Consider the following 26,912-nt stretch of genomic DNA (forward strand, 5'->3'; position numbering starts at 1 on the left):
CACTACTTAAAGACATCTCTGTAGATATGATTTGTTAATTTTTAAATAAAGCTGTATATTTTCCTTGCAAGACATGTAAATAAAATGCATTCACTGACCAACAAGGCTGTCCTGCCCTTACCTTTAAATATATATTTAGAAAATGTCATGTGTAAGCGAATGCTTTGTGCTCTCCGACACAAAGCCCAGAAACTCCAAAAGGTAACTAGATTATTTGAAAAAGTTAATTTGTGATTCTTCAAGAAAGATTTACTGTAAAGGTCATAGGAAGGACATTATTATTAGAAATCATAACTGTTGAAGAGAAAAGTGACTCCACAAGGCTAGGACTGATTTAGAATCCTATATGATACAAGTTTGCAAAGAAACTGACACAAAATCATGTAAGGAATACAAAGGCCAGTTCTGATTAAATTTCACTTTGATTAAATTTCGAATCATGTATCATTTTCAATGCTTTTCCTACATTTTCAATTTAGTATTTTCCTCTTGACCCACTATTACTGTCCTTATCTTGAAAATGATTTATAAACACTAGAGCAGTTAATTTTAAACATGTTATATTTTGGTGACATTTTTTTCATTGAACAGATTTGATTGAAACACTACATGATTAGTCATGAAACACAAATATTATAGATATTTGGGTATAATAAATATTTGGATATTTACATATATATGCACATATATATAATTTATAAATCATTGCAAATTCTGGGCTTGCAACTTAGAGCCTTAGAACTTGCAAGGCAGGTTTTCTTTCACTGGGTCTTCCATCCTCTCCTTTCTGTGCTAGTTGGTTTTCATTGGGTCTTCCTTACGCCTGAGTAGGTACCTTGTTCCACATATTTCATGTTTCCTGTTATAGTAGGTACATGAAACTCTTACCAATCCTTGGCTGAAAGAGTTCCAAGACTACAGTCTTCCTGGGATCTCAGTTTCCGAGGTAGAATAGCACCATGAGTATGAGCTATTGATGCCAGGCTTTGTAGAATTTGATTTGAAAACTGTTTTTAGTATTTTATAACTTAGCAAGGTAGAAATATAGCTGAATGTACCAGCTTTGATATATACATATTATTTGATACACATATATTAATTCAAAAACCATATGGATGACTAATACATTGAAACAGCATCATTCTTTGATTTCAGTCAATTGCTCCAGAAACATTTAAGGTTCTATAGTCTCTCCTAGAATCTGAGGTTTATGTAGTATAAAGTGACAGTAATAATAATAAAAATATTTATATAAATGAAATCTCGATAAACTATATAAAAGCTATATTAAGAATCAGAGATGAGAATAACAAAATGAACCCTAGCTTACAGAAATGAGAAGTTTATCTTTGTGATTGTTGTTCTTAATGTAGTATGTGAAGTTATTTTTTTCTCTTTCTTTTGAACTTATGGCTAATTTTATGTGGTTACTGTATTTGACTTTGTTACCTGGTATATTGCATACACGTTTATTTGCTTATTTGAAATATGAGAGGGAAGGGGGAAAACAAGGTGATTGAGAGGGGTGGAGGATAGGGAAGGGAGACAAATACATGAAAAGAGATATCAAGGTTCAAGAAGTAATCTACCCATTACCTGAAAAATGTAACTGTAACCCCTCTATACATTGCTCACAATGACATTTTAAAAATAAATAAATAAATTCCTTGAAAGAAAAAACAAATCAGAGAAATAAGCAACAAGTATGAACATGCATTCACATCAGTATCATACTGATAGGGACAGGATATTTTCTATTAGAATCATGAGAGTCATTTCACAAGCAATTGTAGATCTTCCCTATCCCAGCTATTTAGGTATTCTTTCTTCTCTGGAGTTTTCCTGTTTTCCAGGAGAACTAGATTTTTATAAAATAATCTGAGTTGAAATAGAACACACACTACAGAAAAGGCCCAAGTATAAAGCATGTGTGTTATTCTCACATTTTAGCCCAAAATGAGTGATTACAGGCAGTAGGTGTCAATTCTCTTCATGGAGAGACTCAAGGTCCAAGATCGGTTTCACTGCCAGTTTCCAGATTTTTTTTATTTTATTGTCAGAATAATGCATAGAGGGGCTACAGTTACATTTGCCAGGTAGTAGGTGCATTACTTCTTGCACATTGATACCCCTTCTTGTGTTTTTGTCCCCTTTTCCTCCCCACCCAAGATCTTATTGTGGTAGAAGATGGGAGAGGGAAAATGAAAGCCGCCTAGATAGTATTGGTGATGGAAATTAACTTTTATGACAGCTGTTCACCTTCCATGGGGAGAAATAACTATAGAAAAAGGGGTGCCCCATACACTTGAAATAAAGAACAAATGTGGGGATGATTGATGATAATGATGGAAATGATGAAAGTGCTATCAGCATACATATATTTTATCTGTCGTTACTGTTTTTAGAATATCTACTCCCTTAGGAGATTTGTTTACTGTAGTATTTCCCATATCTTGATTAAATTCAAGCACACATTAGATATTTACTACTAACTAAAGGAATTATGTATATATATATAATTATTTATTTAATGCCAGAAGAGTTTCATCTGAGCCAGAAGAGGAAGCTCTACCAGTTTTCAGGATAACCTAACCATCTGCTAAAATCATCTGGTTTTGCTGGATAGTCCTTAAACTCAAAATATGTTTGGCTGTTTCACACAACAATAGACTGGAAAATAAATTTCTTTGTCATAATAGGTTAAAACTGTGTCAAAATTTATTTGCTCTGGTTCTCCATTGGTTTTTTTTTGTATTATAGTATCTCATAATATATACCTATAAAGTTACTATATATATTTATATATGAGTGCATAGAAAAATAATTATAAATGTTTATGCATCCATAGAGACATAAAATGAATAATTATATAATACACAGTAAGTGAGAAAATGAAATGAACTTGTCCCCCAGAAAGAAATAGCCCAGTTCTTTTGATGATAGTTTTAACTCATTACTAATACTGCTGCAAATCATGAAGCAAGAATTATATAAAAATTCACAGTTATATTTAGAACATACAGAAATGACATTAAATAAATTTACAATTTGAAAGCTTCTAAATAGTAAAGTAAACATTATCTACACAATGTTGTTTCACAACACAAAGCAATATTTGAGAAAATAAGTGCCGGGGCCAACCGGCAGCAAACCCAACAAATAAGTATATCTGTTTAGACAAATCTCAGGTGATAAATGAAATATGAAATGATATGCACTCTAGATTCATCACATTCATTGATTCAGGTTTCTGAAGTTTGGGCCTTAAATGATTGAGAACTAATTATAATAATCTGCTTTGGGATCATAATGTTGAGTGACACTCAGAGTTCCAGCTGGTACCAGCCAGTGTCCATATATTTAAGGTCAATGGATTTGCAAAGTGTATACCAGCTGTGCTTTAGAGCCCATTCTGGCTGCTTATTCATTTCTAAATAAAATCCATAGTGTTGACATTTTGATTTATAATAGTGTCAAAGCATTGAGAACTGCTCTAGTAAACACCCAAGCAAAAGAACATTCTGTTGTACTATTTTTGAAGTTCAGGTTCTTGCTGACTAGTGTTTTGGACAAAACTACTGTTTACTAGTTATCTCTGATGGTCAACTCTATTCATGCTAAATTCAAAAATATCCTTAGCTTAAATTTAGTGGGAATAAATTTTAGTGGAATCCATTAACCTGAATTTGGGGAATTAAGGATGACACTGAACTTTATAGGTTAGCTTACAGCAGAAGGGAAATTGTGTGTTACTTAAGTAAGTCGGTCTTGTGAGACTTGAAATGGTTTCTAGTGTGATAAAGCAGTAAAAATTTCTCTAGAAAAAAGTATATGAAAAAATTATTTGATCTACTGTATTGAAGATACTACCCCATGAAATCTGAATCACAAACTTTTTTGAGAAAATAGGATCCAGAGAACGTTCCATTACAAAACTACCACTAAGCCAAGCACTGATGGCTTACACCTGTGAGCCTAACTACTTGAGAGGCTGATATCTGAGGATCATGGTTCAAAGCCAGCCTGTGCATGAAAGTCTGTGAGACTCTCACCTCCAGTGAACCACCAGAAACCCATACGTGGCACTGTTGCTCAAGTGTTAGAATGCTAGCCTTGAGCTGCAGGCTGCGAAACAGCACCCAGGCCCAGAGTTTAAATTCCATGGCAGAAGAAGAAGAAGGAGGAGAAGGAGAAGAGAAGAAGAAGAAGAAGAAGAAGAAGAAGAAGAAGAAGAAGAAGAAGAAGAAGAAGAGGAGGAGGAGGAGGAGGAGGAGGAGGAGGAGGAGGAGGAGGAGGAGGAGGAGGAGGAGGAGGAGGAAGAAAGGAAGGAAAGAAGGAAGGAAGGAAGGAAGGAAGGAAGGAAGGAAGGAAGGAAGGAAGGAAGGAAGGAAGAAAAAGAAAGAGAACTACTGTTGAATTCCCAAGTAGCAATAAACTTTTTTTTTCCCCCAGTCCTGGGCTGGAGCTCAGGGCCTGATCACAGTCCTTGGACTTTCTCAAGGCCAAAGCTCTACCACTTGAGCCTCAGCACCACTTCTGGCTTTTTTCTATGTATGTGGGATGGAGGAATTGAACTCCGGTCTTCATGCATCCTAGGCAATCACTCTACCACTAGACCAAACTCCTGGCCCCGACTTTTAAAGCTATTGTCCTAAAATCATTGTCTTAATTTTAATTCCATCTGCTTTGTTTTTATAAGTGCTCTAATTCAATCCAACTCAGGAAACACTGTTTTAGTTGGTAAATTTGTATTCAGTACTATATCTCTTAACATGATAGGATCTCAATAGTTAATAATAGGAGATATGCTGACTGATTAACTCATGTTTGGTAGTTCATGTCTGACACACAGATATGACACAGGATCCTATTTTGGATAATCGATAGTGGAAAGAAGTTAAGTTTACAGATGTTAAACTGTTTTGCGATGAAAAAGTTCATTGAAAATATGAAAATCAAGATAAACAAAGAGCTATGATACTTTACTTTGTCCTTAAGCTAAATTTTCTATGCTCTAAATTGCCTTATTTTGTTCATGAACAATACCATCCTAAATAACTACAATGAAACTTCTGACCTTTTTTCATCTTTAGTTGCCTATTTGCATGTCAAAACGTAAATAAATTGACAGAGATTTTCACTGCAGACGTTGGCTAACTTTGACCAACCCACGACCTTTTTCCCAATGGCTTTCACTAACATGGAGAATATCTGTATCTTCCATATATTTATTCACTGCTAGACTCTATTTACTCAGCCTCTGCCTACTGTGTTGAAACTGCCGGATTATCCTTCACCAAAAGAAAAACTATGGAAATAGTGAGTGTTGTTTCAGACCTGATCCCCAGGAATTTTCTCCCTGGGAATTTTCTTCAGTCTTTTTCCTTTACCTCTTGACCAGAGCTTGGAATGAATTAAGGAACACTATTCTAGAACATGATGCCGTGTATCTTCATGTTTCATGATGCTTGGATCTTCAATTCACTCTGTTCTGACAAGGCCATTCACATTGGAGTTTACAAGGGTTTATGTTATGAGTTCAATGTTTAGTTTGTCATAGAAATAGTTACCATGTGATATAACAATATATGTTTTGAAATGGGGTTTTTCTTGATATTAAACGTTAGATTTATTTACCTTGCCTAACCCATGATACAATCTATTAATCATTTTAAGTTTACAATGTATTTTCACAGACATGCTATTTTAGTATGACCATTTTATAACATAGTTATTAGCACTGTTTATTATGGTCATTGGCAGTTGCAATATTCATATTGCTAAATTCTAGCCTTTTACACCTCCAGAATATGACTGCAATTGGAGATACAGACTTTTAAAAGCCACTTTAGTTGGAATGATGTAGCTGGAATACCATAATACAAAATGATTCGTACCCTTATTAAAGGAGAAAATCAGGATGCAGACACAGAGGTGAGAGCCTATCAAGACCTATGAAGATGGAAGTGGAGATGTAGCTCAAGTGGCAGGGGGAAAATATGATCATCAAAGCCAAGGCAGGAGGGAGTCTTCATGAGCAATCAACCCCGCAATCATTTCATACTCCTGCCTTCCAGAATTGTGAGAAAACAAGTGTCTATTGCTTACACCATCTACTCTGCAGTCTTTATTATACTAGCCCTTGACAAACCACAACAAACTCTCTGATAAATAATGAGAGGGATCAGAACTTCATAAATTGTTCGATGACAGTAAACAGCAGGAGGAAGAGGAACACAGCTTAGTTCATGAAGTAACTGGTTCATGCCCCTTAACTTTTCTTTGAATTACACTATAAAGATTCTACTTTGATAATTCCACCTGGCTCCTTTAATACTAATTATTTTAGCCAACAACAATGGAATGCTGATACAGCCTATTTTTGTATCTTTCCTTATTGTATTTTAAGTCCATAGTAGTGAAAGACTACTGCTTTAAGAAAACACCTTTCAGTTTGGAAAGATTTCAACGAAGATTGTTTTAAAACAAAATAATTTACTTACATGAGTGGAATCTAAAACAAATGTTAGTGTCTACCTATATCACAGGAAATGAAAGTATAGGTTGGGTCTGTATTATAGTTTTCCAACCCATGTTTAATGATAAAAATATCTCTATATATTTTTGGATAACACAGAAATTGACAATTGTGGTAGATATTAGCACAGGAATGTATGTAAATATAAAATTCACACTTACCCTTTTTCCCTTTAGGAGTGGAATATAAAATGCTCTGGTTCAATATTTCCTTGATTACTTACTTTGATATTGACTATTTACTTTGATACATTTATGCAACTTATTTGCTCCATAATATCACACTATAAAGGGATAGTTCTGTAAAATTATGATTGCCATGGTAACTACTTAGCTGACACATTAAACATTATCACTGCTAGTACAGTTTCCTTTGAAACATTCAGGGCTAAAATATAAAGATATGGGGATTATTATAAAACAAGATTGTAAACAAAACAGTAAGGAAAGTACAATAGACTTGTAAAGTCTAACATTTCTTTTGCCACTTTTGAAACATTATTAGCATGCAAGACATAAAAAATTAGACAAAATATATGCATCCTGAAATAAATTAGATTTCAAAAACATCATTTTTAATAAAGGCTTTTAACTGCCTCAGTCTGGAAACGGTCTGCAATCTGGTTGATAAATATGCAACAAACAACAAATTTATATTGTTGGCCCTCATCAACATGGGAGACAAATGTTATGATGATGCTTTGGGCTCTGCTCACTTTTGTCTGTCTGGAAAGCTGCTCCAGTGGCAGAGAATCTGTCGTTCTGAGGGATGGAGCTGCCCTCTACGTGAGGAAAAGGGATGCTGCATCACACAGCAAAATGAAAGGGGATCTCCCTCACCAAGACGCCCAGTACATCCATCTGCACAAGCCATTCAGTCTATTAAATACTACACAAAGAAATATGGGCCTAAAGTCCAAAAAGCTCCTAAAATCTCAGTGGAACTAGCCACAATCACAATGCTTATGTGTATCCAGAATTTGAAATGTCAATTTCGTTCTCTTTTATTTAGGCATCTGGAAGCCTTTGGAGAAGTGCGTAGTTGGAAAATAGAAAAGAATTTTATTAGCTAAAATTATCTTAAATGCTGCTTACATTTTAGATTATATAAATACCTTACAATAAGCAAAATACTTCCTTGTAGATTTCTATAAAGTGAATGTTTTCACGAGCTCCCTGAGATCCACTTACAGGTGAAAGTGAACAGATTGGTTATGACAGATTAAGAAACTTTAAGAATCTATAAATGTGAACCAGCTCAAATGGTATTACCTAATTGTTTTGTGTTTTTGCAGCTCATATTTTTATTATGCCTCCCATACATACTTACCAAGAAGAGTATACCATAACTTAATAGGTAATCAAACATAGCATAATAGTTAAAGAGGAATTATAAATAGCTTTATTTTGTCCCAGATGGGTCAAAATACTTAAATGAAATACTTTAATTACCAGCATTAGCAGATTTCTTCTAAAGAATAAATAAATGCTACAAGTAAAAAAAAAAACCCTCATTTCCATATGGAATAAGAGAGCCATAACTATTATGTTCCATCCTTAATAATGGTGCATTGGTTTTAATAATAGAATAATATACCGTTGTTAAAACTGGCATTGGTTTCTAACTATGACATTCAAATCATCTTAGTGAGAGCATGATTCTCTTCTGCAGTCTTCTTGTTTGTCGAACCAATGGTGGTAAGAATATCACGACACAACTACTAACTTCTCGCACGTCAATTTTATTCTCACTTCATATGTGGTCATTACTAAATGTAGAAGTGGTCTTTGCCTCTGAATCAGCCTTCTGCCATTGTATGCAAAAATGGCTCTGGGAACTCCAGAAGACAGTTTTTTCCAGGTAATACAGTAAAAATGGATTGATCTATGCTTTTAAAACCTATATCAAAATACTTCCTTCACAACAAAAATTTCCAGAATCTTGCTAATGGCAAGTTTGATATGAGGTCTAATTTTTATAACTAACTTTTGGTGCATGAAAAGAATCTGAGTAATCTGAGGAAAGTATTTAATTATTCCATAAGAATCAAACCTACTGTCCATTTAAAACTGAATGGCCATCCATTTTTATTGATCATCTTCCTTGTATTTTTTGTAAAATATGCGCTCCCTAAAACATAATTGATAGAGTAGAATTAGAAGCCATAATGCCCTTAATTAATTTCAATTATATAGCTAAGCTATTAATTAGAGCAAAGTTAAGACTGCTAACTTTTATTTATTTATTTTTGGTACTGTGAGAAGATTCATTACACTTGCACATTTCCCAGTGCACAGAATATTAAGGGGGAAAAAAAGGAAAATAAAGAGAAGAAACCTCTTCCTCTCTCAACTATCGCCTGTGTGTCTAAAGCTGATAGCTGAACATAGTCTATGCAAATAGAACTGGGTTTAACTAACCCATGCCATCACTGTGCGGGGCCTAATTCAGAGACGCTGCAAATGATACTTCAAGAACCCTCAGACACGTTTATGTATCAGACCAACCAGCGGGTGGTGGCTTGCACTCTGCTATCAACTGTATAAGCTCCAATGAACCATATGTTCTTTCTCCCTAGGTGTAAGACTAAAGCTAATAATGTCTCCCATTATCCTTCATGTTGTACAGTGCAGAGTGACACCCTGCAAATTTGACTGACAGTAGACTAATAATAGTGTCTTTCTAAATAGGATTATAACTGTGGTTGTGTTTATATGCTTAGACAATTCAGGCACAATTTTTGCTCACTAAATGATGTAGGCATTAAAGATTTTATAAAGTGAAAAAATATAAGTGAGACCCAGGTTTTTAAAAAAAGTTCTCAGGCTATAGCAGGGAAATGAACTAATATTTAGCCAGGGTTTTCTTCTCTGTGCCAGACATTCTGCTGAACTTCAAGTGTTCCCTTGGTTATACGTTGAGAATATGAATTTGATCACCTAGAATTAAGTAAGTACTGGAAGTTGTGTTCATTCAGCTATGAAGTTCAAGCCTAAACACCTTGGAATGTTCTACCATATCCAATAATTAAGATATTTAATGTTAAAACTTTGCTGCAACTTTCTTTTTCAAATTCCCTTCAGAGAAAACCATCGCGCGCTCTCTCTCTCTCTCTCTCTCTCTCTCTCTCTCTCTCTCTCTCTCTCTCTCTCTCTCTCTCTCTCACACACACACACACACACACACACACAATCTCATAATCACAGTAATTGCTCAAATGGTGGCTCATTCCACAATATTAATCTCTATTGTACTGTGTGTGAGATCATTACGTCCCTGTAGAATTGGTTAGAATCTACTTCATTTCAGGATGACAGACACAAGGATTGTAATAGGAGGTTTGACAAAGCAAGGACAGTAAGTGAAGGAAGAGTGGATGTTTCTCATGTAGCAGGGTTGGGTCATCATATTTGGATTTCTGTTAACTGAAAACATATGCCTTAGGATGAATTTAATGTGAGCTCAATAATACACTGCGTCTTGGAACTTTAAGTACCTGTGAGTATATTAAAAGAAAGTAGGGTATTTTCAGCAAGGTAATGCATTAAGCTCATGAACATTGAGCTTAAGTAGTCTATAGATGGATTTGAATCGCTGTTACAGTACCCCTTAGTTGCAAAATATGGTAGCCTGTATACTGTGGGGAAAATGACATTTACAATTCAAAAATTAAATGAAAATCTGAAACCCGCTTTATTTAGAATGTGATCACAAGTAGCTTAACTGACTTGAGTAGCACCCAGTAAGTGAGGTGAAAGAGTTCAGTCTCCATCCTAAATAAAGGTCATTATTTTAAATAAAAGAAAGCTTTTCTGAATTACTTGGAAAAATCTACAAAGATCTTGCCAAGTCAATTACCTAAAAATATTTCAGAAGATAAAGTAGAGCTTCAAAAGGAAAGATAGCAATCAAAACCTCACAAAATTGGTACTTAGTGTACTATTTTTTCAAATGATTAATACATTCAGCAACAACAAGAGCCTCTGTTCTCCTTATCACTGAACACACCAAATAAACATTTCCAAATAATGTGCCTTATAATACATTTTTATTTCACTTCAAGTATATACCATACTTAAAGTTTTCTGCTAAATCCATTGTCACACTCATATATGTGAACAGTTCTGTTAAAATTGAGTGTGCATTATAATTTTCACTTTGTTAAGCATCTTTTAATAGGTGATCAGATAATTGCAAGAGAAGTTGGAAGGAAAATAAATAATTTCATGGTTTCTCTTCTGTCAGGCTTAGTGATTTGAATCAGCATAGGCTCTGACTGACCTGGATAAAAGCTTCCTTGTTGCTTTAGATTTGGTTGAATTTGAATTTAATTTAAATCATTAGGAACTAGTAGAAGAGCAGAGCTGGGATTTAGTGTTCTGGCAGGGGTGACTCAGCTCAGGGATCCTGGGATACGGTGGCTTTCTTGGCATTTTCAATGTCTCCCAAGCAAGTAAATACCCACTGCTATGTCTTTAATATGACATAAGTTTCAATATGAACCTGAGCGCAGAAATTCTTTCCTTGAAGCTAGTCAGCTTGGTTGCCTGATTTTCCTTTCAAGAGTCCTCATTTCCCGTTCAGGAGAGAATCATGGAGAGGAATTTGGTAAGGCTTGTGAATGCCTTTAATCTGTTGTCTGCTCACAGCAGTAGTACTGAGCATGTCATCACCATGCCGTTTGAGGGTAGGATCTGAGAGGTTCGTCTTTTCTTGTCTTTCTCGCATCTGTTTTTTGGTTTTGTACTCAGCATCCATTCCATTCCAAGAATTTTTCTTTTTGCAGTGCTGTGAGTGGAATACAAGGCCATGGGCATGCCAAGTAATCTCTACCATGAGAGCTTCTCCCTCCACCCCAGTCACAAGAATGTTTCTAAATGTTACTCCTCTTTTTCTAATACTAACCCTTATCTCAGAGTTTCTGTTTAAGATTTACGTTTCTATAATCATATACAGAAAACTCTAGACCTAGTCTTCATAAATCCTCCTATTCTACATGAACATTTTCTACTGTACGAGAACATTGTAACTTATATTGTTTGTCATAATTTAATAATTTTGCAGTGCACAAATATATACATATATATACAAATATATGTACATGTATCTGCAATTCTGTAGAGGGGCTGGTATTTAAACAAAGTACATTTTGATTGTGTATTTAATATAATAGATTTTTCTCTATCATGTGAGTTTATTCTAGCTGTGCATGGAACCAGAATCAAATTAATCATGCAACTTAATATTCTTTCTTGTATTTGAAAGTAAGTGAGAAAATTCTATACATCTGATTCTAGTTCCTTTGTAGGTGCTGCAAAAGCCATGTAGACCAGCACTACAATATTAATACTTTTTGTTGCCTCCTGTCTATCATATGTGAGTATGATCAAATGCTACACTCTCCCTACCCCTGTAATGGGATATTTTGAAGCCATAATTCAAAATTCAACTCTATCGTTCAGAAGTTCTCAGTTGGACCGATGTTATCAGTTTTATTTCCCAGGTCTTTGTACTTGTGCTAGTAGAAGAATGAGTACTCTTCTACTAATGTATCTTGCCATCACCTTCAGAATAAACAGCTCACACTACAATCCTGAATTCGGGTTCTCCTTGCAACATACTAACCTCTATGGATAGATGGTGGCAAGCAAAAAAAAATCTACAGGAAGTCAATCTCAGAATGAGATTCAAGCCTCTATTTTCCAGGAAAGTGTCAAGGAAGACATCTTTGCGGGTGTTAAAAAGTGATAAAGTACAGAAGCATGCTCAATCTTCACAACTGTTAGGAGATTCAATTAGGGCGATTAGGGACAGATTTCATTAGGTTGTGCAGAATCCATAACCTTTCAGCCACCTGCAGACTCTGTATTTTCCAAGGGCTATGAAGCAACTCAGTTGCAGTTCAGTGCAAATGATAAAGGAAATGAAGCTGTGTATGAGGTGAAAGCTGCATTTAGAGATTGTTTATCTCTCATGGGGGAAGCACGGGGTTTGCTGCCCCAGGACTTTATCATGAAATTAAGAAAATTTAATAGAAGGCTCAAGTTAGAAATATTCTGACAGGCATCCTCAGACATGGAGTTGTGACTCTGGGTGGATATGTCGGAGAACCTTGAGCCTGAGGACTTTTATAGCCGTTTAGATATCACAGCATTCATTTCCAGTGGTTAGAGGAGAGTAGATTCTGGTGTGTGGATAACTGTAAATTCCTCACCTGAGACAGGTGTCTCACCACAAAATGTGTTCTATTCCCACTCTCCTCCCCACCCTAACACGGAGGTTTCAACAAGGTCAAGTGTAAGGCTGTGGAAAGACCAGGAGGGAAGTGTGAACATGCTTCAGGAAACAAGGGATTTTACTCCAGATAACTAGCAGATATACCAATGCATAAGCACAGAACTGGAAATGTTATCTGGGGCAGTCTTTGGGGTTTGTGTTAAAGATGTATTAGAATTCTGAGCTAGAGAGCTGAGGTATGACAGAATTTTTTTTTTTCACAGTTGTAGAGGCTGGATGGCTGAGACCACAGTTCCAGTCATCAAAGACAAGTTCTGGGTACTGCTTTCTTCCAGGTTGCACTGGTTCTTTTTGTTGTATACTCACATGGCAGCAGGGCTGCAAGAGAGTTCTCTTGTGTGCCTCTTGGAAGAAAACAAATCCAATTCAAGAGGCCTCTGCCTGATGTGCCAAACATTTACTATATGTCCCCTTCTCAGGTTACCATGTATTGGAGAATAAGAATGCTAACATATGAACTTTGGAGGGAAACAAACAGCACATTATGCCTCATATCTACTTAATTGCCACGAGGATCCAAAATCAACTTTCACATGCTACAGTGATGTCCCATAATGCTAGGAAATGTAAAAAGAGCAATGTATCACTTGACCTGAAAATGTCTTGTCAGAGACATTAGAAGGGAACAGAAGATGGCATTCCAGAATAGGTTTGTTTGGTAGAATAAGAGAACCCTGGTTATTCTAGGCACAGGCTATGGACCACAAGACAAGACAATCCCTTTATTCTATAAATAAGCAATGTGTGGAGAGAGAGTCCTGGCGTCACTCATTGTGGGCTGGACCGAATGGAGAGCCATGGGTGTGTAACTTCCTGTGTGGAAGATGATGAAAGCGCCCCAGGCAGTGTGCGGTCATCATAGACAAAAGGAGTCATTCATTCTTATCAAATGAGCAATGAGGCCAAAACAGCAACTCGGAACACCTCTCGCCTTCAATCTGTGGTGATGGCTAATGGATCCAGGAACCTAACCAACCCAATGCTATTTGAGCTCTGCTTAGTAGAAATATTTATTCCCCCACTTGTCTAAACTCCTTCAGTCACATTCACAATCTTTCCTCCCTCTCCCCTTCCACAAGTACTCCCCTCCACAATGGAGCCTATTTCACTTTAAAAAAAAAAAAGTCTCTACAAATTCATTTGAAATTGGATAGGGAAGGGGGGAAAACAAGATGAGGGGTGGGAGTGGGGGGAGGGAAATGGGGACCAAGACATATGAAAGGATATCAATGTATGTGAATTAATGCACCATCTATCTGGCAAATATCATGTAACCCTTCTATTAATTACAATAATAAATATATGAAAAAAAGTTAATGCACTAAAGATAATTGAAATCATACATTGCTAATATCTGATAAAATCTGACTAATAAAATAAATAGAATTTATGTGAAACTTTAAAAAAAAAGTCTCTACATTAATTCTGTTGACAAGCAATACTCCAGCCACACATGCTTTCTTGCTCTGTAACTTCATTTGAGTTTGTCTTTTGTCTGCTTTCTCCTCCCACATTGCAGGGGAACAGGAGAGGTGACAGGCCTTTGCTGCTAGGGCTTCAGTGTTTGGCCTTAAATAGCCCAGTTTAAATTTGCTCTTTCTCTTTCCCATTTGAAAAGATCAAATGCTCAAGACCCTTTGTGTGACCCTTAGTTGTAGCTCCCACCTTCTGTTAGAGGGTTTATTTAAACAGTCACCCCCACAAGGGTAGTAGTAGAGACAGTTCAAGTATGAATTTTCCTCTGGGGGATATTATCTCCATTTTGGCCTGCAATATTAATAGGGGAACTCTTGGCCAAGATGTGTGAAAATTATGCCCCCGTTTGCAATAAGCAACATTATCCTATTTTTTAAGTTTAGAGGAATGGTCTTCTTGCCCTCCCATAAGATATGAGAATCATTACCACTCCCCTGTCATATGCTCTCCCTGTGGCTTGGCACAAAGCCCTGAAGAGTAAAACAAGAACACATGTGATAATGAGCGTCCGGATGGCGCTGTTTCCACTCCATGTCACCAAAGAGAGGGCCGAATGCTGCAGAAAACATCTTCCGCTGCAGTTATTTCGATTGAATAAGCATAATTTTTTTTTTACCACGAATCTATTAAAAAACTACTTTGGTTCTGGGAAACTGAATATTAGAAATATGATGAGCATGTTGGCATGAGTTCAAAACTGAACATCAGGAGTAATTAAGGGAATGGAGAGATTGATTTATGAGAAAAGATTAAAAGAGCTCAGTCTGTTTAGCTTGGCTAACAGACAACTAAGTAGGGGATATGGTAATTGTTTACAAGTACTTACAGGATGTAAATATCAAGGCTGGAGAAGTGCTGAGGCTGAGATCAGAAAGCGTGAATCACTCCAAGTTAATAAAGGGAAAATTCAGGTTGACTGCCATCCAAATTTTGGTGATAGTTATGGCCTTTCAGCAGGAATTGTCTCTTAGGGAAAATGGAAAAATAAGCTCTTTGGGATATTTAAATGTAGAATAGCTTTTGTGAATCTATAGCTCCTTCACATTTATTATTATTATTGAGAAGTACTTCAATCGTGTCACTGCATGCGTTGAAATGGCTTTCCACACTGCTCAAATGAACCAAGGTATTTTTGAAAGATACTGTATAAAAATAAAACTCTTAACAATGAAATGGGAGAAAAGATTTATAAAAGATAGCATTACCTTTAAAAAGAAGCAAGTTCCCTTTCCTTGCTTTTGAAGTCTTTCTTTAAAAAGACTAATTCAGACTTGAGTATAGTAATATGAACACAGGTTTGCAAATTGATACATACATAACAATTAAAATAAAATGTATATCAATAGAAAGGTACCCTATTCATTAATATATGATCTTAGTGTTGTTAATATCCAAAGACTTCTTAAATGAATACAAATTAGGAATTACAGAAATGTATTATAGGTTCTATTTAATCTAAAATATAGAAAAAGAATTATGGTATAGAAATGAATATAGAATGACAATTATGGTATTGAAATAAATACCAGAACATATATTAATGAATAACAAACAATTTTAAAATAAAATAATTCAATAGGATAATATTAATACTATGACATTCATTTATATACCTGGCATACAGCTTGTTAAAGATAATTATATGTATCATATCTGTATTTTTCTAATATATCCAAATTGAAGTTCTTTTTTGGTATAACCTAGATGGTTGGATTTTATTTCAATTTGTATATTACTTTTGATATTATTGGGGTTTAAACTAGGTTCCTTGTGTTTGCAGGGTTTTATTTGCTGGGCTGTCACTCTACTACTTGAGCCAGGACTCCAACCTTGCTTTTTGTCACTTTAGAAATGGAATGGATTAGACCTTTCTGCCCAGGCTAACTATGAACTACAGTCTGCCAAACTTAAACTTTTTAATATCAAAGATTACAAAACTTAATTCACCAATATCCTAGCTTGGTTATTATTTAAATGGGTGGTTATATAGTTTGAAAATTACAATCAAGAATTATAGTTGAGTGACTGCATTACAATATATTTATTACAAATTTGTCACAGCTTTATTCAGAATTGTTCACTTGAACTAGATAGTTGTGATGCCCATGGACTAAGAATTTTTGTATCACTAAATACCTATATGATTATGACAGAATCATACAATCTTGTTACCTATTAACTGTATAGGAAACCATCTGGAACACAATTACCACATACACTCTTGCCTTATACACGCACATGTGCACAAACACACAGAGAGACATATGCACACCTGCTTCAAGATCACATTCTCCTTTAGAAATCTAAGCATTCCTTTAGAAAAATTGTGTAAGATAAAAAGAAACCTACAATATTATACAAAACTAATGATCATTTAAGTTATGAGTTGTTGCATTACAACAGGAAACATGCTACTAATATTTGAAGTACTAATATTACAGCAAGTGTTTATATACTAAACAAGTTATCATAGTGTAAGTATTGTGTTCTTGTGAATGTACAATTAAACTAAATTGTATAATACAAAAGACCATTAGGACATCCAAGTTAGGACTTGAATCTTATCAAAATAAGGAAAATAAGAGCTCATACAACAATTTAAAGTACCTGAATCCTTGTAGAAATTCTTTGTCTCATAAACCATACACATCTGATGAATTTAGGTGCATTCATATGGGTATTTTATATATTCAAAATATTAGTAGACCATCTGATCTCACTTCTCATGTCCCTGAGCATGGCTTCCAACAATTCTATATAGAAATAATTTCCCCATGATTAAGGATCTAGCTTTCAAGTATCACCAATATGTTATTCAATCTATTACTACCAGAATGCCTATCCCAAGCTTGATTTATGTTAAATTATTTGTAGAGTATCATGCCCTTACAAAGAACTCTGAACCCATCTGGATTAATTTATATTCGTGGGTGGAAAACAATATCACTTTTGCTCCTGGGAATGAAGACTATCTAACTGAATCTTAGCAAAAAAAAAAATATTGAAACCAACTGGAATTGCCGTTTCATAGTTATCAGTTTTTCCCAAGAATTAAAAGAAATGAATAGAGAATGAAACTATGAATCCCTGGAGCAGAGTTAATCCTTGAATAGGGGATAGCTTAATATAACAGGGTGATACCTGAGAGGGAAAACAAGATGCTCTGAAACAACCTTGTCTAAATTGGACTATGCAACTGAAATTTTTTTAAAAAAGAAAGAAATGAACATTGTTGTGCTGGTGGATTTTGTATGTCCTTGTTTCTGGACAATTGGGTAAATGATTAGTAGTGGAATTGCTGGGTCATAGGGGAGCTCTATGTAAACATATGTAAACATAGTCTTTTGAGGCACTGCCATACTGCTTTCCATAGTGGTTGAAGGAGTTTGCACTCCCACCAACAGAGTAGTAGTGATCCCTCCTGGCCACATCCCCTCCAGCATCTGTTGTTATTAGTTTTCTTGATCCTGGCCATTCTAACTGGAGTGAGGTGGAATCTTAGAGTTGTTTTGATTTGCATTTCTTTTATGACCAGAGATGTTGAACATTTCTTCGTGTGTCTATAGGCCATTTTTGTTTCTTCTTCAGAGAAGACTCTCTTTAAGTCTTTGGCCCATCTTTTAATGGGATGGTTGTTTCTTTGGAGATTAGTTTTGGAGTGATTCAATTTTTTGAGTTGTTTATATATTTTAGATATGAGGCCTTTGTCTGTTGTTTGGTTGGTGAAGATCTTCTCCCATTCTGTAGGCTTCCTAATTAATTTACTAGCTATGTCCTTTGCCATACAAAAGCTCTGTAGTTTAATGCAGTCCCACTTATCCAGCCTTTCTCTGATTTGGCTCAATGGTTTCCCTCATTTGTCATAACCAGTAGAAATGTTGTGCTCTCCTAGCAGAGATTTGCAATAGAGCAAAACCTAGATACATAAGGCCATATAGTATGATGTTAAATGAAAGAACCTCTAGGATATAGAAACAAAAGCCATATAATGAGTGATTGTTGTCCTTAATGTATTATGTTATCTCCCATCTCTTTTGCTGTCCCTTGGTTATCTCATATTGTTACAGTATCTCACTTTGTTATCTGATATATTGGATATATTTGTATTTGGTTATTTGAAATTGGATAGGGAAGGGGGGAAACAAGATAAGGAGTGGGGGTGGAGGGGAGGGAAATATGGACCAAGACATGAGAAAGGGTATCAATGTATGTGAATTAATGCACCTCCTATCTGGCAAACATAATGTTACCCTTCTTTAAATTACAATAAAAATATATGAAAAAGAAAAAAAGAAAGAAAAAAGGAAGCCTGTTGCCAACAGGTCTCTAGTTGCTGTTGTGTGAGTTGCGCATTTCCTTTGTACTGGCATCGGTTGCCATTGTAAAGATGGCCATGCTTTCTAGAGAGCGCACTGCGCGTCTCTCTTCCCACCACTGCGCAGCCCTGGGGCTGGCTCACAGGATTCTACACATTTGCACACCATTTTCCAAATTGGAGTCATAGATGCACTTCTTGAGCGGCTTCATCCACAACTTGCGCAGAGGACATGCGCGCATGTCCTTTCTCAGAGAGGATGGAGGGCTCATCAAGTGGAAGAACCTGTCTAACCACAGGTTCCGGCGGGCTGGGTCCCCTCTGCCCACCTGTGTGCGCTCTGTGTGGCGGTGGAGACGCTCCTGGAGGGCGGTCAGGGGGAGCAGTGGCGCAGCATCTCTCCCCTCTGGCAAGGGCATTCCCGGACTCAGCGCTCGTCCTGCCTCTGTGCCACCCGACCCGAGACGTCCACAGAGGGTCACTGGCACCCGTAGAGCGTCCTCTCACAACTGTAGCCTGAAGGGTTTTCCTTCAGAGTCTCAAAGCGGGAAAACACCCATCAGGTAAAGCAAATAAAACATCAAGTAAAAATGAGTGAGGCCCTCCATTTGTCACCTTGTCACCTGATGGTCTACCTCACCACAGCAGGCAGGGACAGCTGCGGTAAGACATCCAGGTAGGCCCGACATGTTACAGGTTATCCTAGCATCTCCCCACCCCCACCCCACCCCCATTCCATGTTGAGCCTCTTATCACACTGGAATATTCTGAGATGTAAGCAAATACACAGAGGAAAGGTTAACAAGTCCAAGTATCCTACATCTGCAAGGTATTATAATGCATGCATTTCGTTTCAGTTTGCCAAGATGATAGCTTATCATCCGTCCCCCCCTGCTATTCCTCCAGAATTAAAGAGAATTTTTTTTCCTTTTTAATTATTTTAACCAAAACCTATGAAAGAAAGGTAATAACAGAGAAAGGAAAAGAAAGATTCAAGAAAAATTATATAAACAGAAATTTTACATCTGTCTGAAAATAAAGGATCTAAAAATAAAATTAAAAGAGGGATGAAAACACTTTAGATTATTGGCTTCTGTTCCTGGAGGGTGAGATTAAGGTCAAAGATTGGAAAATCTTGGCCCAGGCCTTCTCAGAGACTCTCAGGGCCAGCCCTTTCCTCACATCTGGTTTAGCTCAGTGGTTCTGTGGCTGCTGTCTGTTGACAAGTTTTCAAAACTATACGTAGAAATTGGCCTGTTAGAGTGAACTGTGGGGAGTGGCAGCAAACGGCCCTTTCACTGATCATGTTTTGTTGATATCAGCAGTGTGAGAGTTTACACTGGCTGGGCAGAAGCCTTGAATGGGGAAGAGGAGAATAAACTTAAGCTTATTAATTACTTCCTTGTCTCAAGAAGTTACTGTGGCTTATCTTGAAAAGACCTTGAGTATTGCCTACTTCAAAGAGGCTCACTGTCCTTCCTGGAAGGAAAACTAAGAGAATTCCAGGGCATAGAACACACATTCTGAAAGGATGTTTTCCCAAAGATGACTCAACCAGACTTGTGCAAACTAGGATATGTGATATCACTCTTGTGAATTGCTCTAGATGGGCATTCCTTCAGACAAATTGTATCCTCAGGTTAAACCATAAAAGCATAGAGAATTTTGTCATCCAGAACACAGATATATTGGTGTTTGTACCAAGTCATTGAAGAGAATATGATTTCCAGTTAAAATAAAGAAGTCCTGACATGACTAGAGATAAATAATACAGGTGCAAGCCCCCAAGAAGCAGAGTGGCAGATGCAGTAATTCAGGGGCAGCACAATGTGACTTAGAAAATCTTAGTGAAGCCTTTACAACCAATCTGAAGTATTTGCAGACCATATCAGACAAGGAAGAGTGCTTCCCGTGAGTGGTTATCACTGGTTGTCTTCTTTTGTTCTTTCTCCCTGGAAGATCTCTCCACGTGTGGCTTTAGAAACCAAGCATTCACAGTGCGGCCCACAGCATCTTCAGAGGGACTACTGAAGGTCAAATGTCTCTGGCTGGAAACTCACCAAACAACAAAGACTTTCTTCCAGGTGAAGGAGCTTGTAATTGGAGCAGCTAACAAACAGAAGCAAGGAGCCTCTGTCAATCTTTATTCCTCTTCATAGGTATGGAAGGATTACTCACTCTTGGACATTATGATGCAAACACTTGAGGTCAGAAGTGCCCGCAGCCACTTTGCTACTTGGAGAAGACTATCCTAAAGGAGCTTTGAAATGATAGGGAGGCAATGAAGAGGTGGTAAATCAGTGGAACTTGAAGTTTAGTGATGAAACAAAAGTTCTAATCCAAAGCACGTCAAAGCTAATGCTTTCCATGAATCAATGCAAACAAAACAGCAAATGAATTTCTTTTTTTACTTCATATCCTATAGTTAGTAGAGACATTTTTTGAAAGAGCAATATAAATAATTTTATTTTGCCAGTGAGGTATACACATGCAAGGAGAAAAATGTTTGCATGTAGGGAGGTGGTAAGGACAACATGAGAACCCTCCCTTTTCTGCAAAACTGAAACTACTCTGCATAAGGCTTACATGAAAAGAAGAGGAGGCAGTTTTTATCAACCATTAGGACATAGGAAAAAGGAAATAATGTACTATAGTATGAGCACAGGGAAAATCAAATAGATGAGCAGATCCACTAGAACATGGAACCAGACACAAATGCATATTTTAATTCTAAATTCTGACCTCCTATAAAATATAAATTCTGCCTCTCTTTAGAATAAAACAAGTGAGTGAAATAACTAATAATTAAACAGAAGTTATAAGAGAAGGTGGCAGTACCTACAGCACCTTCTCAGCCTCCAGAGACTGAAGCAGGAGAACTGTAATTTGGTGGCTAACCTAACCTATATATTATGACTTTGTCTAAAATGAATTAAAAAGAAAAATTTCTTAGGCAAGGCCCAAATGGACACACATAAACAGAACAGAAGAAAAACCTGTATGGAGTGATACTACATGGTAAGAAATCTGAAACTCAAATGGACACAGCAAAATAGTTTTGGTTTCATTGGAATACCATTTTTTTATAACAAGCAACCAAAACAAATCTTATGTTTACAAACCATCACAATTCTTTTTTTCTTCTTTTCTTGTTGGTCGTGGGACTTAAACTCTGGACTTGGGCACTGTCCCTGAGATTCCTGGGAGGTTTTGACACACCTAGGCAGAACAACTTGAAACAAAGAATCAGAGAGGAAACATCTCAGTAGAGTGTGTGAATATAAAGTAATCCACCTGCACCGAGGACAATTTGGGAACATCAAATGGGATCTATAGACAACCAGACAGCATCTACCCAGAAAGCACTGAGGGCTGCAGTGGTTCACAATAGTGGTGAACACAGCACTCTTCAGTTTCCTGCTAAAGTGCAGAAGATTCCTAACTAATTTCTGAACACACACACACACACACACACACACACACACACAAACACACACAGATAAAAGGGAGCAAGCCTTATCAGTGCAGGGAGAGAAAGAAAGGTTTATTTCTTGCAGCAAGGTGGGGCCAAGACTTGGGATCTTTCCAAAGCAGTATCTACGGGTTGGCCTTTGTTTTCTTGTTATTTTTTTTAAAGGAAATTTTCATAGGAAAACTAGCATACAGTCCTTCTGGAGAGAATTATTACCACATGTCAGCTGGGCACATTCCAGAGAATGCTCCACTCAAGACCTTGCTTCTTCATACACTGCCTCTTCAAAAAAAATGGGAGATAAGAAGAGCTCTGGGGTACACAATTCAGTGTGCAGTTAGATTTCAGTACGAAAACTTAGTCCAAGTCACCCAGAGCAGGGCTGGGTCACTTTGACTGCTGATGAGGTAGGATTCTCTCTGGAGGGCCTTATCTGGAACAAAGAAATATTTTGAGACCATTCTCCCAGTCAGCATCTTCTTTTTCTGAACCCCTGTTCACACCTTCACATTCTTCCCTATCAACACACATGCGCTGAGTGGATCGGAGAGTGGGTAAGCGAATTATGTCTCCTTTAAGTAATAGAATAGTCTAGAATTAAATCCGAAAGCTTCTGTGTATCAACATGCCCAAGCATTAGAAAGCACATGGCATTGAAAGAAGCATAAAATGAGAGATCAATGCATGTATTAATTTGCATTTTATGTTCATACAAATCAAAACTATAATGTGTGCATTTTAGGAATTACCTCCATAACTCCTGGATGTGGTCCCAGGTGTCTGCCTAGGGAAGCAGTGGACAGTTTGCTCAGAAGTATACGTGGCATCTGCAATGCTTCATTTCCCAGAAAACTAAGAAGTTGAAACAACCACGGTACACCCATTCACATCTGCTTAATCTTGGGAGTTGGATTAAAGGGTCTGTGTTGCTGTTTTCTGTGTCTTCCCATATGCTCACAGTGATTTGTAATTAAAATAGTACACGGCTGAGTAGGAGTTAGTCTCGTAGAAAAAGACTGAAAATGCTCTGAAGGCAGAAGGCAGCCACAGAATGGGGAAGGTTGAAAAGCAAAATGAGAACGGCCAGCCCTTGGTTCTAAAGTTCTGTTCAGGAATGGGTGGGGCATCGGGAAAGATGGTGGGAGCGTTTGGTAATGAAGGCATCCCTCACGTTCTGACTCTGCTGGTCATCAGTTGTACTGGGTAGAAGCGTCTCACAACTCTACTTCCATCCTAAGGCCCAGAGTGTGAGATTAAGATCCATTCTGTAAACGTGATAGAGTGAAGGCTTTGATCTCGGTGGCTTTTCTGGGATTTTCTTTGTGGTTCAGTCCAATTGTAAGAGTTCTTACGGAGGAGGGCTGGTAGGCAGATCAGGGTGGGGATGTGAATGTAGAGACACAGGTCTGCTTAGAACCAAGGCCGCTAGCATCCAGGGCAAGCTGCAAAAGGGAACTTCTGTAAAGATATGCTGCTAATTTGGTGTAGACTATTGGGGAGGAAGGTAAACTGCTAAGGGCTAGCTGTCTTAAGCTGCAAGGTGGGTGGTGCTGTGTGCAATAACCTGGGAAAGCCTCATCCCACCACAACGAAGGTGGGTTCTCTGGAAGATCAAGCAATCTCCAGCACCACGTGTTGGGGTTGAGGGCTCTAGTTCTGCCCGTCTGGCCTAGAATCACTAGTGAGATCACTGTGTGCACAGCAAAGGAGAAGCAAAGCATTCCCATCGAAATGAAAACTCATCCCCCACCATCATTTAGATATAGACATGGTTTGTGAAAAAAATAGTAAGTGGCAGGTGCCTTTCAGTCATGAAGAGAATATCTGAGGAAAGGTTAGGGCACAGTAGGTGATTATAAAGAAAACTAAATGAGGTAATGGAAAGAAAGCTGTGCATATCCCATTATGTATGTATTTTATATAGTAATTTATTGAAAAGGTAGAAGTTATTCATTGAAAGAATTATAATATTCTTGGGCACAGTGGCACAAGTTTGCAATCTGAACTGCATGAGATGCAGGGCTTGGGGATTCAAGCTGGAAGGCAACCAGGGCAAAAAGAAACTGATGAGCTTCCATCTCAAGAAATGGCTAGCAATTGGTATGTGTGGGTTTTCCCACAGGGCTGGGTGCAGAGATGCACACAGGCCTCGCATTGGGCCTGGGAAGCACAAGATGGTGGTCGTGGCAGGAAGAATGTACAGCCCAGACAGGCAGAAATATGAGAAGTTACCTTGAAAAAAACTCTCCTGTGTGTAAAGATGCTGAAGTTCTAGTTGAAGTAGTAAACACCTGAGTAGGGAGTATTGGACATGAGTTCAATAATCAGTACTAAAATAGACAAATGAGTCAGAAAACCCAACGAATAGATAAATAACATTCATACAAGGTTAATGTGCAAATATAGATCTGATGCATATGCATCATGATAGATTTAATGTTTATATTGTCTTGGCGCTCTTATTCTGCGTAAGAATGGTGATTACATAGTAACTTGTTACTGTCCCTCAAATGCCTGGCTTTTTCTTAGGCATAATGGGTAGTATGGAGTAAGTATTTTTTTCCACTGCATGGTATTGAACCAGAGACCACTAAGAACTAGGAAATTGCTCTGTTGTAGAGCTATAGGCCTTTTACAGTTGAATGGCTAGCATTTCTTTAAATCAAAGTAGTGGTCTTAGTTAAACAAAATGAAGACTATTTTCTCTGGCAGAAAAAAATTCATTTGCAATGTATTTTTCTTCAAAGTTATATCCACAGTAAGACAGTACAATATCCTTTTATCCATATATTTTTATTGTAATTAATAGAAGGGTTGCATTATATTCATCAGATAGAAGGTGCATGACTTTACAAACATTGATACCCTTTCTCATGTCTTGTTCCACATTTCCCTCCCTGACCCCACACTTCATCTTGTTCCCCCCTTCCCTATCCAATTTCAAATAACCAAATACGCATTATATCAGATAACAAGGTAAAATACTGTAACAATATGAGATGACCAAGGGACTGCAAAAGGGATGAAAGATAACATAGTACATTAAGGATAGCAATCACTCATTTAAATGGCTTTTGTTTCTATATCCTGGAGGTCCTGTCATTTAGTGTCATACTATATGGCCTTATTTATCTAGGTTTTGTTCTATTGTAAATCTCTGCTAGGAGAGCCCAAGGTTTATACTGATTATGACAAATGAGGGAAACTATTAAGCCTATGTTCCTTTGAGTCTGGCTTACTTCACTTAGTATGATTTTTTCCAAGTCTCCATTTCCTTACAAATGGGGTGATATTCTTTCTGACAGCAGCGTAGAATTCCATTGTGTACAAATACCACATCTTTTTGATCCACTCATCAACTGAGGGGCATCCGGGTTGGTTGCATATCTTTGCTATGGTGAATAGTGCTGCAATTAACATTGTTGTGCTAGTGGATTTAGTATGCTCTTGCTTCTGGACGATTGGGGGTAAATGCCAAGTAGTGGGATTGCTAGGTCATAAAGGAGCTCTGTGTTCAGTCTTTTGAGGAACTGCCATACTGCTTTTCATAGTGGTTGAATGAGTTTGCACTCCCACCATCAATGTAGTAGTGATCCCTCCTGGCCACATCCCCTCCAGCATCTGTTATTATTCGTTTTCCTGATCCTTGCCATTCTAACTGGAGTGAGGTGGAATCTTAGAGTTGTTTTGATTTGCATTTCTTTTATGGCTAGAGATGTTGAGCATTTCTTCATGTGTCTTTAGGCTATTCTTATTTCTTCTTCAGAGAAGACTCTAAGTCTTTGGCCCATCTTTTAAAAGGATGGTTGTTTCTTTGGAGATTAGTTTTGGAGTGATTCAATTTTTTGAGCTGTTGATATATTTTAGGTATGAGGCCTTTATCTGTTGTATGTTAGTGAAGATCTTTTAAATAGAATAAGCTATTTAAAAAAGCTAAGAAATGCAGGTATATTTTTCTGTTAAGTTACGCATATGTGTCATGGGTAAACTTCAAAACTGAAGTGAAGAATCACACCTTTCTTCAAAACAAAACATCCTTTTCACACAGTCATACCCACTGTTTTTCACATATATTTATATTTCACACATATTTTACATACACTATATATATCTATATATAGCTATATGTATCTCTCTATATTAAACTGGAACCATAAATGTTCTACCAAAGGAAACAATATTTGAATATATAAATATGCAATTCTTAACTGAAAACTCAAAAAACTTATCAGACACACTAATAGCTTTAATTTCAAAATGTGGCATAGAATCTTGAGTTTGCTGGTTAAACCAATCATGTGAGTTCTGCCATAAGTCGGCTTAATTCTTTGTTGTGATGAAGAAATAGAAAGGAAATGGATGGAAATAGAAAATTGAAATGGATGGAAAGACACCAGACCACAGACCATATGGTGTCTTAAATTTAAATAAACCTGGCATCTGCTGATCATGATAAACTAGGACTTAAATAGAGCACTATTTTTTTTAATATTGAAAACTAATTTGTAGAGAATCAATTAAAATTTTTCAGACAGTGCCAGGGACTGGTGGTTCTTTTTTGTATTCCTAACTACTCAGGATGCTGAGGATCCGGGTTGAAAGTCAGACTAGGTAAGAAAGAACATGGGACTAAAATTTATCACCCAAAAAGCTGAAGGGGAGCTGTGGATCAAGAGGTACAAGTGCCAGCCTTGAACACAAAAAGCTCAGGCACAGCTCCTAGACCTGGAGTTGAATCCATAAGACCAGCATACACGCACACACACACACACACACACACACACACACACAACACAAATATTATCAACAGCATG

Source organism: Megascapheus bottae, chromosome 11, assembly GCF_031878675.1.
Source record: "Megascapheus bottae isolate mThoBot1 chromosome 11, mThoBot2.hap1, whole genome shotgun sequence".
Classification (NCBI taxonomy): Eukaryota; Metazoa; Chordata; class Mammalia; order Rodentia; family Geomyidae; genus Megascapheus; species Megascapheus bottae.